Source organism: Micromys minutus (genome assembly GCF_963924665.1).
Source record: "Micromys minutus genome assembly, chromosome: 7".
Taxonomy (NCBI): Eukaryota; Metazoa; Chordata; class Mammalia; order Rodentia; family Muridae; genus Micromys; species Micromys minutus.
This window is the reverse complement of record NC_137976.1, coordinates 74393201-74407651: the sequence shown is the minus strand read 5'-3', so window position 1 is coordinate 74407651 and position 14451 is coordinate 74393201. Positions and strand designations below refer to the sequence as shown.

At 38.8% G+C, this 14451-nt stretch overlaps 1 pseudogene across 1 annotated transcript in view; it reads right to left on the bottom strand.

Moving 5' to 3' along the window:
• Positions 1-938: 938 nt before the first annotated feature.
• LOC308422942 (protein SET-like) overlaps positions 939-14451 on the bottom strand; it is a 31590-nt pseudogene continuing 18077 nt past the window's right edge. Inside the window, exon 3 of the transcript in view lies at positions 939-1857. The product of the transcript in view is annotated as a protein SET-like (transcript). The remainder of the gene's footprint in view (positions 1858-14451) is intronic.

Here is a 14451-nt window from a genome sequence, read left to right as displayed (position 1 = left end):
ACACGCATGCAGAGATCATAACAGAAAATCGGGTGTCTTGCTCAACTGATCTCCATCTTTTTGTGTACACATTGATTTTATTGTAACAAAACAACTTGTACACTTCAACATTTAAAATGAGCATCATCTTTTTCCTTCCAGTGAAAACCAAAAAAAAAAAAAAGAAAGAAAGAAAAAAGAAAAAAGAAAAGAAAAAGAAAAAATTTAAAAAAAGATAAAAGTTACAACAGAGAATGCCAACTCCAAATAAAATCCTCCAGGTTCTGCTAATTCTTCCATTGAGTGGCAAGGCTCAGGTCATCAGGAGAGAATTTTATTGTGTCACCTTACTGCAAGGATGTCTGTTAAACATCACAATTAAACAGGCCAGAGAAGAAGCCATGTTGTCAAATGCCCACCTACCCCTCCGACACCTCCAACCCACCCTTGCTCACCGTCTATACTCCCCCCTTTTTTTATTTTATTAAACAAGAGAAAGTAGACAGATCCATGTTGGTAAATGCTAAATGTCTGTATTCACATAGAGACACAGTGTAATCTCTGAGCCCAATATACAGAGAGAGAAAATTAAAAAGTTAGAATTCTATGCACTATATCACAGGGTCCTAGCACCCTCCAACCTCCTGCAGAACCAAGAGAACTGGAGGGCTTTTCTTTTTTCCCAGAGCACGGTGGAGGTGTTGAATCCACAGTGTGAGACAAGAAAGGGTAAAAAATGAATTTAGAACAGAAACATGGAGATTCTTTTCCTGTTGTATTTTGCTCAAGATATTTTCCTCCAAATTAGTCAAGAACCATGATGCTGAGACCTCACAAACAGGGCGACCGAGCACAGAGGGACAGGGAGGAAAGGACTGCCAACTTGCTCCCAGGGACTGGAGAAATTTAAAAAATAAAAAGAAAATAAAAAAGAAGGTTGGATTCATCGGTCTTCTGTGCTAGTTATCCTCGCCTTCATCCTCCTCTCCTTCCTTCCCTTCATCCTCATCATCATCTTCTTCACCTTCATCCTCATCTCCTTCTTCATCAATATCTTCCAACCCTTCTTCCTCTCCAATGTCATCATCATTATCCTCGGCCTCTCTCCGTCATCCATATCCGGAACCAAATAGTACTTCAATTGATTTGGCCAGGTATCATCTTTGATGACCTCCCCTAACTCGGCAGCCCCTGCGTCACAGTGGTCAGTAAAGCAGGTGAAGAAGCGCTCTTCGCGCTGCCTCTTCCTGCCGGCTTTATTCTGCCTTTGACTTGAGTGTTCTGTCAGATCCTTTCCGGATTCCCATTTGCTGTCTGTGGACTTTGAAGACGGGTCACCACTCTCATTCAGATGAAATTCTTTGGAAAGAACTTTATTTTCAAAGTAAGGATTTTCATTAAAATAAAAATCTATCCTGTAACCTGATTTAATGTCTTCAAATTCTGTCACTTCGACTCTGGTCAAATAATGCAGGGCCTCCTCGTCCTCCTCCCCAAGCAGTGCAGACACTTGTGGATGGTTGACAAATGTTGTTACCCAGAAATTTGGAATTTTGGAGATCAATTCTAACCTCTTCTGTAAAAACGGTTGGCGGAGTTTGTTATATTTTTGTTCTACTTTCAAAATTTTCTCACTGGCTTGTTCATTAAGTCTGTCTATTTCATTTTGTACTTCATCAATATGTTCAATGGCTTCTTGCTGTTTCGTTTCTCCCTTCCGCAGGCCTGGAGAGGCCGACTTGTCCTCCAGCTTCGGGGCAGCAGCAGGTCTGGGTTTCTTGGACTGAGGCATTAGGGATGTGGCCGGGAGACTGAGGCCAGAGCCAGGACGTTCACAGCAGGAAGAAAGTCGCTGGACAACTGATCTCCATCTTATTGCTATAAAATAAGAAACACAGAGAAATGGAAACACACACAGGGAGATGGAAACACTCCATCTTAGCTAGGCTGTCAGGCCAGTGAGCTCCTGGGATTCTTTGTCTCTATTCTCCAGTGCTGAGGTGCGGCGCGCTCCTCGACCAGCGAGGAAAGACAACCACCACCAGAGAGGAAAGACGACCACCACCAGAGAGGAAAGACGACCACCACCAGAGGGTTCTTCTCAGATCACGCTTTATTGTGGGAGTCTCTTGATTGAAGGGGAGAGCAGGAAGCGAGGGGCCGAACTACCCTAGCTGTCCGCTTATATCGGGAGAAGCGCATATGGGCTTGCCGTGATTGGTTGTCACCAGTCTGCTGACACCAGAGGCCTCGGGATTGGCCGGAGATAGGTTATGTACTGCGCATGAGCAGGGTGCAGTGCCTTAGCTGACAAGAGCATTGCTATATATGGAGTTGTTTACCTCAAACCGTGAGGGAGCCAACGCCATCTTGTAATGGCGTCCGCATTCGGCTCCCCACACTGAGGTTGTAGAGCCTAGCAACCAATGTCTGGTTTGACATGGGCTCTGGGCATTTGACCCTCGGTTCTCATGCTTGCAGGTTAAGTTTTTTAATCCACTGAGTCATTGCCCAAGAATTCATACTAGATTGTGTGTTTTTGAAGTTCTTTAACCAGGCCTGTAAGTATTTGGGACCATAATGCTTTCTTGATAAACTGACTGCCTAGATTTGCTCCCCCGCTCCCCCCATCTCTCTCTCTCTCTCCCTCTCTCCCTCTCCCTCTCTCTCTCTCTCTCTCTCTCTCTCTCTCTCTCTCTGTCTCTCTCTCTCTGTCTCTCTCTCTCTGTCTCTCTCTCTCTCTCTCTGTCTCTCTCTCTCTCTCTCTCTCTCTCTCTCTGTCTCTCTCTCTCTCTCTTCCTCCCTCCCTCCCTCCCTCCCTCCCTCTCTGCCTCTCTCTCCCCTTTCTAAAAATCATTTCTTATATTGGTGAATTCATTACTTTCCTCCTCATCTTCAAATTTTTCCTAAATATACAGTTCTATGTTAACAATGATTGTTAGACTGTTAGTCACTGTCATCTTGTCTACCATGTTTCCAGATAAAACTTGTCTGTAAGACTCAATTTAAGTTCTCTATGAAATATTTCTCTCCTTTTCGGATTTTTCTCCCTATTTTAAGAAAATTTTTTTTTTTTTAATTTTCATTTGTTTTGAGCAATTCGATGATTCTAGGCATTTCTATAGTTTCTTTATAAAGAAAAATATATTTGCTTCTTGGTGTTTCTGTTCATTTAAGTTCTGTTCGTACATTTATATTTGTATATATATTATAGTTTTTATTATATACACACGATATATTTGCATATATGTATTAGATATAACATATTAGTATATATTTATTATAGTTTTCATTATGTCTGAAAATTTATGGTTTATCTGCATATGTTCTCTGTCCACTTCTCTTATCTTTGAAATGTTTCAACAACTGTGCTCAAGTTCCTTAGATTTGTTGAGGCTCTGTTAGTTACTTCTAATAATTTGCTTTGGATCATTTCTCTTTCTATTTTAAGTTAAATAATGTTTTCTCTAGGTAACAAGGCCTATTTTGTTGCTACTTCTAGCCAACCTAGTTTTATCTTAAATGCTGCTGTTTCCAATTCTAAAGCTAGAGTATATTTTTTAAAGAGTATTTTATGTATTTCATTTAACATTTTAAACACATGGGATGTAATCATTAATGTTTTTATTGTCCTTGTCAACCAAGTTAGCCTGCTGTCTGGGCCAGCTTTAGTACTTGATTTCTTTTTGTGGATTGTATTTCCCCTTCTTTCTAAACATGAACATTTCTGAGATTACAGAGATCACAAAACTCACCCTTATTGCTTAACAACTATTTTATTGATTTACAGTTATAACATTTGCAAAAGAAACACAATTATCATTTTATTGAAGACTCCTATTTATTGAATACAGTGCCCTCTTATTCCTCAGTATATACTATGTCAAGACACTTGAGTTTCAAATGTACAAACAGAACTATTTGAAGGTTAAAAGACTCAGAGTAAAGGCCACTCTGGGCTCACCAGACTTTGTTGTATGACCTCTGCATGCTGATATTATTCTGTAAAACTGTTGAATACTGGTAGTTGATCTTGGAGATGATCTGCAGTCTCAGGGTCAGTGCTCCAGTACCTTTTTCTGTTGTCTTGTTTCATCTTTATGATGTTGTTTTTGAAATAGAAACTTGCCATGATCAGTTTGTAGCAGAGAAAATGAATGTACAGCCAGAATAAGTAGTTTTCTCTGAAATCACACCTAAAACATATATAATATGGAACTTATAACCATTATGGCATTTTAGATATTTCTAGATGAACCTTAATAGGTATTTTATAATACTTCAAAATATGAAGAAATAATCAAGATAATTCCACCATTTGGAATTGATGATGAATTAATGGAAAGTTTTCAGAACATAAATACAATGGGCACTTTCTAAAATGGGTTTATATGAAAATTGTCTTGTTTAAATCTCAAGTTCAAAAGCACCCCATTTAGTCAGAACATTACATTTAGGTGACTGAGGGAAGCAGTGATCTTGTTTTTTTAATTGGATATATTTTATATACATTTCAAATGTTATCTCCTTTCCTGGATTCCCCTCCAAATTACCCCATCCCCTGCTTCTATGAGGTGTTCAGCTACCCACCCATTCCCTCCCACCCTGCTTCCCTGACATTCCCCTACACTGCAGCATCAAGCCTTGGCAGGACCAAGGGCTTCTCCTCCCACTTATACCCAGCAAGGCCATCCTCTGCTACATGTGCAGCTGGAGCCATGGGTCCATCCATGTGTACTCTTTGGTATTGGTTTAATCCCTGGAGCTCTGGTTAGTTGATATTGTTGTTCTTATGGGGTTACACACCCCTTCAGCTCCTCCATTAAGGATGCCATTCTCAGTTCTATGGTTGGCTATGAGCAGCCACTTCTGGATTTGTCAGGCTCTGGTACAGCCTTTCAGGAAACAGCTATATCAGGATCCCGTCAGCATGCACTTCTTAGCATCAGCAATGATCTTCTAACTTAGTTAAATAAAAACTTTTATACTAAAGGTCAAGTGATTTGTGTACTGAGAAAATACAACTTTTGAAACGAAAACTTTTCTTTGTCAGATAGTTATTCAAAATGAAACCAGAATATTAAATGGAAAGACTCCCAAAGAGATATGCAGACACTTGGAGCTAGGAGGTGAAGTCAGACAGTAATGATGTGCACAGCCACCATAAGATGGAGTGCTGGTGCAAGTGTAAAGAAGTGTGCCAAACCCCCAGGGTGGCCATGGTCTGGCCTTTAGGGATTTTTTGTTTGTTTGTTTTGTTATTCTGGGGAGATGACTCAGGACCTAATGAATGCTAGTTAAGCACTCTATCAAGTGAGCTACAGTGCAGCCACTGGCCTTTACTCTTGTAATCTTATAATGAGCTTTCATTTCAACAATATATGATATGTTCAGTTACATATGAAGAGCCAGATGTTTTACCTTCATTTCCAAATGTAACTTACTGCTTTAACCAATGAGCACCCTAAAGGAAATGATGGCATTTTCTTCTGGACAGGAGAAGACCCCGGATGACCCTCAGCTAGTGTACTTGGTCTGCGTATTTACATCTTGTTACTTTGTGTTGTGATTCATGGTGTCATCAGTAGTGTAACTGCATTTAGCTTTGGAAACTTGAGTATCACTGATAAGATATGAGCTTTCTTTTCTCGTTTTAATAGTGTTGAGGTCTGATTCTCTATCCTCTAGACTGGGACCTATGGCCATTATTTATTAGAGACAGCATCACAAGCATTTCGTGGATGGGCTAGTTCCAGTTTCAGAGGAGAAAATGTTTAATATAAGACTGGACTATTTTGGGTACCTTGACAGTGTCTTGGGGTTGTATCAAAAGAACCTAGAAGGGAAATTGAAGGTGCTAAGATAATAATTGTAGTAGTTTGAAACAATAATCAGATATTGTACAGGAATTCCTCCTTGATCCCCAGAACTGAGTTAAGAAGTCCTAGCTGAAAATGTATGTATGTATGTTATCAAATGTTCTATCTTTTTTGCTGGATACTTTATATATTTACATTTCAAATGCTATCCCCTTTCCCATTTCCCCCTTCTCCCATCCTTCCTCCCACTGCTTCTATGAGGATGCATTCTTTCTTACCCTCCCACTCCCACCTGACCACCCTGGCATTGTCCTGCACCGGGGAAACAAACCTTCACAGGACCAAGGGCTTCTCCTATTGATGCCAGACTCTGCCATTCTCTGCTACATATGCAGCTGGAGACATGGGTATGTGTAGCCTTTGGTTGGTGTTTTAGTCTCTGGAAGCACTGTGGGGTCTGGTTGGTTTCAAATCTCTTCAGCTCCTTCAGTCCTTTCTCTAACTCCTCCATTGGGGTTCCCATGCTCAGTTTGATGGTTAGCTACAAGTATCTTAATCTGTATCAGTAAGGCTCTGCCACAGCCTTTTGGGAGACATCCACATCAGGCTCCTGACAGAAGCACTTCTTGGCATCAACACAAATGTTCTGACTGTTGCAATGTATTTTACTGCAGTTATAGCTACATTTAAAATTCAAACAAGTCCATTTTTCTATGAACACTTGTAGGCAACTTTTCTGTCCACCATGAGACAGTGAGCAAATGCCTACTCAGCCATCTGTCACCCACTTCTGCTATTTTTTTCTACCTCTTTCTCAGCATTTCCATTTATTTCTCTTTTCATGTTTTGCTTAACTTGATCTGGAAACTTTAGCTATATCCGTCAGTTGTGTTTTCCATGTGTAACACTGAAAGTGTCTCTCTTAGCTCAACTGTACTCACCAAGAGTTGGGCTATCTAATAGTTGCTGTTAACTTTTGTGGAAATGGCCGAGAAAAGAAGCTTCATTGCATATCTCAGAGAATGAAAGCAGTATCTTATAAGAATTAATGTCCCTTTGGGCATCTGTGCAATACCCCAATAGCTGGGTTCCTTTGAATTTACATTTAATTTACATGAAAGGCCCATTGGAAAACACATTTTCTGGAATATTTTCTGGAATAGATAGTTGTCTTTTGATAATTACATGTGTGATATGTCTGAGACTTTTGGGTTCATGACCTAGGCCAGCATAAAGACAATTTAGTGAGAGTTTCAATCTGGTTTTTCATAGACAAGTCACACTGGAACATTATGAGAAATAATTAAATTTGTATTAGAACAACATTATAATCCTCATCCTACTGAGTTTAAGAAATGTGCTAGAGCAAAAAATACTCTGGGCACTGAAAGATGGGCTTCCTTAACCAATTTAATTATTTAGAAATAGACTTGACCTTGCATTATCCTCACGTTGTCTTGTTGTTGTTGTTGTTTTTCTTTATAGTGTCAACTTGTGAATATTTCTAGGAAAATAAACAAGGTAGAGTTCCAGTGAGCTAGAGGTAAAGCTGAGAATGAATCTCAAATGCTCTTGCCCACAGTGGAAAGAATATCATATCAACAAAGCAGGCAACCTACTTGAGACTGAATTAATTCTCAGGAGCTAGGCTTATCATCAAGTATCTGACTATTACTACACTCTTAAATGGCTGCTTCCTTGTCCTTTTGCTTAATAGTGGGTTAAAACCTTGGAAATGTTTTGAGCCAGCAGACTCATCTTTGTATAAGACGAGGATATTCACGAATTGGCTAAAGTTTACTCATAGAGTGTAGATTTGTTATATCAGACATGCATGTGAGCCAACTTACTTTGATCATCTGCACGGTATTCTTCCGACACACAGTAAGAGAATTCCTAGCCAGAAAGTAATCAGACGTTTTCCTAAGGACAAAACCCATAAAACAAAACTGAAACGATATTAGTATCAATGGAGATAATTAACACGGAAGGAGAAACATCGAAATCCTGCCCCTAGACAAAGAGCTACAGGCAGTTTCTGACTGCTGGTAAACAAAGAACTAGCCTTTTTAGGGATGAGCTCCCTTTTTGGTTGTCCAGTGCAGAGTAGCCAGCCTTGGTACCATATGAACACAAACACCAAAAATAGATTTAATACGTATTTGTGCACACACTATGTATAATATGTAACAAATATGACAGAAACCCCCAAACAAATAAACAAAACCTCTTAACATCTTGAGAGTAGGGATGAGAAGGATTTGAGAAAGAATAATGGAGGGATTAGAAGGAGGGGGAAGTGGTGTAATTTTATTTCAATTATTAATTATTCAATTAAATAATGACAAATAAATTGAAAGAGAACATGCCATACCTTCTATAACTGCGATAAATCACTACTGTTTAAACATGTCATGAACAGGATACACAGTAACACCCAGACTGCCTTCCGGACTACAAAGTAGAAGATGGCTTAGTGCAGCCCTGTAAATTTACACTTAAATTTCTCTGAAAACAGAACACTGTATTTGTTTTTTTATTGGATAGTCTCTGTATTTACAATTCAGGTGTTATCCCCTTTCTACCAATACCATCTGCCCTCCCCCTCCCATTGCCTCCATGAAGGTCCTCTCTCTCCCAACCTCCTTCTCCCACCTCACCGCCTTGGCGTTCCCCCACACTGGGAAAATCAGCCTTCACTGGATCAAAGTCCTCTCCTCTCATTAATGGCAGAGAATGATATCCTCTGCTGCATATGCACCTGGAACCATAGATTTCTTCATAAAAACTCATTGGTTGGTGTTTTATTCTCTGAGGGCTGCGGTGCGTTTGGTTAATTGATAAATTTTGTTCTTCCCAGGGGGTTGCAGACCTATTCAGCTCTTCACTCCTTTCTCTAGCTCCTTTATTAGGATCCCCATGTTCAGTCTGACAGTTAGCTGCAAGCATCCTCCTCTATAGGTATGGCTCTGGCAGAGTCTCTAAGGAGGTATCCATATCAGTTTCCTGCCAGGAAGCACTACTTGGCATGAGCAACAGTGCATGAGTTTAGTGGCTGCTTATGGTATAGATTCCCAGGTGAATTAATCTTTGGATGATCTTTTCTCCAATCCCTGCTCCTCTATTTGTTCCATTATTTCCTCCTATGAGTGTTTTGTGCTCCCTTCTAAGGACTGAGGCATCCGCATTCTGTCCTTCCTTCACTTTGAGCTTCATAAGTTCTGTAAATGGTTTCTTGGAAATTCCGAGCTTTTGGGGCTAGTATTCACTTATCAGTGAGTACATAGCGTAGTGTTCTTTAGTGACTGGGTCACCTCACTCAGGATAATAGCTTCAAGTTCCATCCTAGGAATTCCATAAAGTCGTTGTTTTTAATAGCTGAATAGTACTACATTGTGTAAATGAACCACAACTTCTGTATCCATTATTCCGCTGAAGGACATCTGGGTTCTTTCCAGCTTCTGACTATTATAAATAAGGCTTCTATGAACATGGTGGATCATGTGTCCTTGTTAGATGTTGTAGCCTCTTTTGGGTATATTCACAGTAATGGTATAGCTGGGTTTTCAGGTAATACTATGTCCCATTTTCTGGGGAAGTGCCATACTAATTTTGAGAGAGTTTGTATCAGCTTACAACCCTACCAACAGTGGAGGAGTGTTCCTCTTTCTCCACATCCTCGAAAGCATCTGCTGTCACCTGAAAATTTGATCTTAGCCTTTCTAACTGGTGTGTGGTAGAATCTCAAGGTTGTTTTGAATTGCATTTTCCTGGTGACTAGAGATGTTGAGCATTTCTTTAGGTGCTTCTAGGCCATTCCATATTCTCCAGTTGAGGATTCTTCATTTACCTCTGTACCCCATTTTAAAATAGGATTATTTGATCCTCTAGAGTCTAATTTCTTGAGTTTTTGTATATATTAGATACTATCCCTTTATCAGATGTAGGATTGGTAAAGATCTTTTCCCAATCTGTTGGTTGTTGTTTTGTCCTTTTGACAGTGTCCTTTGCCGTACAAAAGCTTTGCAATTTCATGAGGTCACATATGTTGATTCTTGATGTTAGAGCATAAGCCACTGGTGTTCTCTTCAGGAAAATTTCCCCTGTGCCTATGTGTTCTAAGCTATTCCCCATTTTCTATTCTATAAGTTTAAGTGTACCTGATTTTATGTGGAGGTCTTTGATCCACTTGCACTTGAGCTTTGAACAAAGAGATAAGTAAGGATTGATTTTCATTCTTCTGCATCTTGACTGCTAGTTGAATGATCAATATTTGTTGAAGAGGCTGTCCTTTTCTCATTGAATGTTTTTAGCTGCTTTGCCAAAGATCAAGTGACTATAGGTGTGTGGGTTCATTTCTGGGTCTTCAATTCTATTCCATTGATCTACCTGCTTATCTCTGTATTAATACCATGCAGTTTTTATCACAATTGTTCTGTAATACTGCTTGAGGTCAGGGAAGGTAATTCTCCTGGAAGATTTTTTATTGTTGAGAATAATTTTTGCTATCTTGGGTTTTTTTATTATTCCAAATGAATTTGAAAATTGCTTTTTCTAGCTCTATGAAGAATTGACAGTTCCATATCCCCTAAAGAAATAGAAGCAGTCATCAAAAGCCTTCCAACCAAAAAAAGCCCAGGACCAGATGGGTATAGTGAAGAATTCTCTCAGATATTCATAGAAGACCTAATACCAATACTTTTCAAACTATTTCACAAAATCGAAACAGAGAGAGTACTACCCAATTCATTCTTCAAATCCACAATTACATTCATTCTTAAACCACAAAAAGACCCTACAAAGAAAGAGAACTTCAGACCAATTTTACTCATAAACATTGATGCAAAAATACTCAACAAAATCCTTGCAAACCGAATCCAAGAACACATCAAAACAATCATTCACCATGATCAAGTTGGTTTCATTCCAGGGTTACAAGGATGGTTCAATATATGAAAATCCATCAGCAGAATCCACTATATAAACAAACTCAAAGAAAAAAAACCACATGATCATCTCTTTAGATGCTAAGAAAGAATTTAACAAAACTCAGCACCTCTTCATCTTAAAAGTCTTGGAAAGATCAGTAATTCAAGGACCATACTTAAACATAGTAAAATTAATATATAGCAAACCAGTAACCAACATCAAACTAAATAGTGAGAAAGTTGAAGCAATCCCACTAAAATCAGGGACTAGACAAGGCTGCCCACTCTCCTCATACTTGTTCAATATAATACTGGAAGTACTGGCTGGAGCAATTAGACAGCAAAGAGAGGTCAAAGTGATACAAATCGAAAAGGAATAAGTAAAAATATCACTATTTTCAGATGATATGAAAGTATACTTAAATGACCAAAAAAATTTCACCAGAAACTTCTATAGCTGATAAACAACTTTAGCAAAGTGGCTGGATATAAAGTTAACTCAAACAAATCAGTTCTTCTAATCGAAGGATAAACAGGCTAAGAAAGAAATTAGGGAATTGACACCCTTCACAATAGACACAAGAATATAAAATACCTTGGTGTGACTCTAATCAAGCAGGTGAAAGATCTACAGGAAAAGAACTTCAAATCTCTGAAGAAGGAAACTGAAGAAGATTTCAGAAGATGGAAAGATCTCCCATGCTCATGGATTAGAAGGATCAATATTTTTAAAATGACCATCTTGCCTAAAGCAATCTACAGGTTCAACATAATCCCCATTAAAATTCTAACTCAATTCTTCATAGAGTTAGAAAAAACATCTTATTTGTGAATATGAAATGATGATGAAATTAAGATCTAGCAGGGCATCTGGTGCTGATAAAAGGAAAGATTAGGAGACACAGGTAGCAACTTAAAGTTCTTGTTGACTTTTGTTCTGTGCCCAGCTTCAGACAACTATGCTGTCCTACAGTATGCAATTCAGGTTTGAAGGAATATTTTAGGATGCAGACCAGCACACACAACCAGCTTCGACCTTGTGTTTTTCTATATTATAGTTATTTAAAACATAGGTAAATATATTATATATAATTTCATACATCATATCTTATGATACTATTCAGGAAGTCTAAATTCACATCTCTTCATTTGACTAAGTCAAATAGGCAATTCCTATATTTTTTTCCATTTCCTTAGAGGGTAGACAAATGTGCACTGAGGAATCTCCATCTGTTTTACAAGTTTGCTTTCTGAGTTCTGAGTGCTCATTCATTTCTGCTTTGATTCTCATCATGCCTACCCCAGTACACACTTGCCACTTCTTGCTAACTGCCTGAGGCTCTTTTTGTCAGGTGAGGTAGTGTGTCCCAGATCTTACTGCATCCGGGATTATTTTTCTTCCCTTCCCCCACTTTTCACTCTTTTACTGCAGGCTTTTAAAGAATAATTTTGAATATGACTAACAATTTGTTGGCAATTAGGCAAATAATGTTCAAACATTGAGTTGTTTCTCTGTTTAAGAACGTTGTTTTCAGGCTGTTTCTTATCCAGTCACATACCACTTACACCATTTTAGCTCTGTTGTTGGTTGGAAGAATAAATCTGAGTTAGGTTTGAAGGAGATACTTAAATTTCTAAATAGTGCTGGCCCTCCTAGTCAAAGGCTCTATACCTAAGATTCAGCCTATCATATATAAAAGCATTTTAAAATCTTATATCACGCTGAGTATGTACAGATGTTGTATTTTTGAGGTTCCCCACTAAATGCTAAGTCATCCAGTCCCCATAAATTACCAGCTATAAGACCTATATAATATGGGATAAAGTTTATTTAGGACATGAGTTGGAAAGGGAGGAGAGAGAGAGAGAAATAAGGAGGAGGAGAAGCTGGTCAGGAACAAGCAGAGAGAGAAGGGGGAGGTGGATGGGGAGAGAGGGAGAAAGGGGTGGAGAGAAAAAAGAAAGAGAATAAGAGATTAAGAGAGATGAGGGGCAAACAGCCCCCTTTATAGTAAGGCAGACCTACTTGGCTGTTGCCAGGTAACTGTGGGGGGGCTAGAGGAAATGCCAACAAAAGATATCCATAAACAAAAAAGTACATGAATAATTTCTTAAACAGCATAGTATAGTAACTGTTACATTGCATAGTATACCAATTGTTACATTTTAAACTTCATCTAGAAATGCCATTTCTACTAGGGACTTGGGTGTCTGTGTTATTTGGTATTCTCACTGAGTTCTGGAAGCTATAAGTACTAATGGATCACTGTGCTATAATTTATATTCTGAATGTTCCCCAGTGACCATGTGTTAAAGTCATGACCACCATGATAGTGTTATTGGAAAGATGACTAATTTCAATGGGCTCAGTGGACAGTCTTTAGATCATTGAGATTGCATCTTGAAAAGGACAGTGGCATCTCAATTTCTACCTATTCCTTCTCTCTGTCAATGAGGTCAGCTGCTTTGATTTATCCCGTATTCCCTCAGTCAGTTGGCTGTGGACTAGAGCCTGTAAACTTGTGAGACAAATAGGAAATTTCTCATTTTAAGTTAATGATCATATACATTGTTTTGTTTCATTTTGTTGTAGCTACAGGAAGCAACTTAACACAGACTGCAATTCCTTTCCATTTTCAAAATGATAGCTTCTGAGAAGGAGATGCATTTTGTATGAAGTTCACATTAATTTTAGCATACTCTCAGAACTGAAATCTGACTCTTGAACTGAATATATTATTGGATCAGGGAGGATGCTTTAATGTAGCTAATGGTCTATGAGGGGCACCATATAGAGCACAGGGGGTTTGTATTTGTATCCTAATAGACATCCCTTGTATTATAACTGTTTACCTTCCCCGGGGGACATTGTATAGTTTTCCAGAGAAAATTTTCAGGTTCAGGGACACCTGAAAAGTCTTTTTCAGGAGTGACCCAGCAGTTGCCACCTGCTCTGACAGCCTATCATAGTCCCAGAGAACAAGCTAAAGGTGAACAGTGTAGTTGCAGGTGAGGTGTTCATCCCATGCTACCACACTTTTGTGAAACAAACAGGGTGAGGAGTGTGCTGCAGATGAGGCGAATCAGCATCTGGATGTGAAGGCTTGATACCAGAGGAAGAAACATGAATGGCATTTGTGGTACCAGAGGAAGTGAGGTATGGGTCTGAAATGACTCCCAGAGGGCAATATATTAAAGGCTTGGCCCTCAGCCCAGGATATCACAGGATGGTATAGGATCTTTATGATGTGAGGCCAAATGAAAGGAAGCCAGGTCATTGTGCTTACTCTTTCAAAAGGAAGTACTGGCTCTCTGGACCCTTTCTTTTTTTTTTTTCTTACAACTTCATTTAAAGAAAAAGAGAGATACATGTACAGATTTTTTTTTAAGCATTTTGGCATAAAACTATATGAATATATTTTTGTCAGTACTTGATTTTTTAAAAAGGTTTGATAGTATGCATTGAAGTATTAGTAGTTACATAAGCATAAAGTACATGTAAAACAAAACATAACATGGTGACTGAGAACCATGCTTGCACTGTGAGAAGTTTGCTTTCAGATTATTCTCAAAGCTGTACCGTTTGACTTAAAGGAAAATGTGCACTATGTTGTTTCTCTGCTTATGATACCTGAGCTCTCACTTTCTGTCAATAACATCAGATGCAAAGTCATGACTATCTTCTGTTAGAGACAAAATTTTACGGAACTACTTTGCTGCATTTA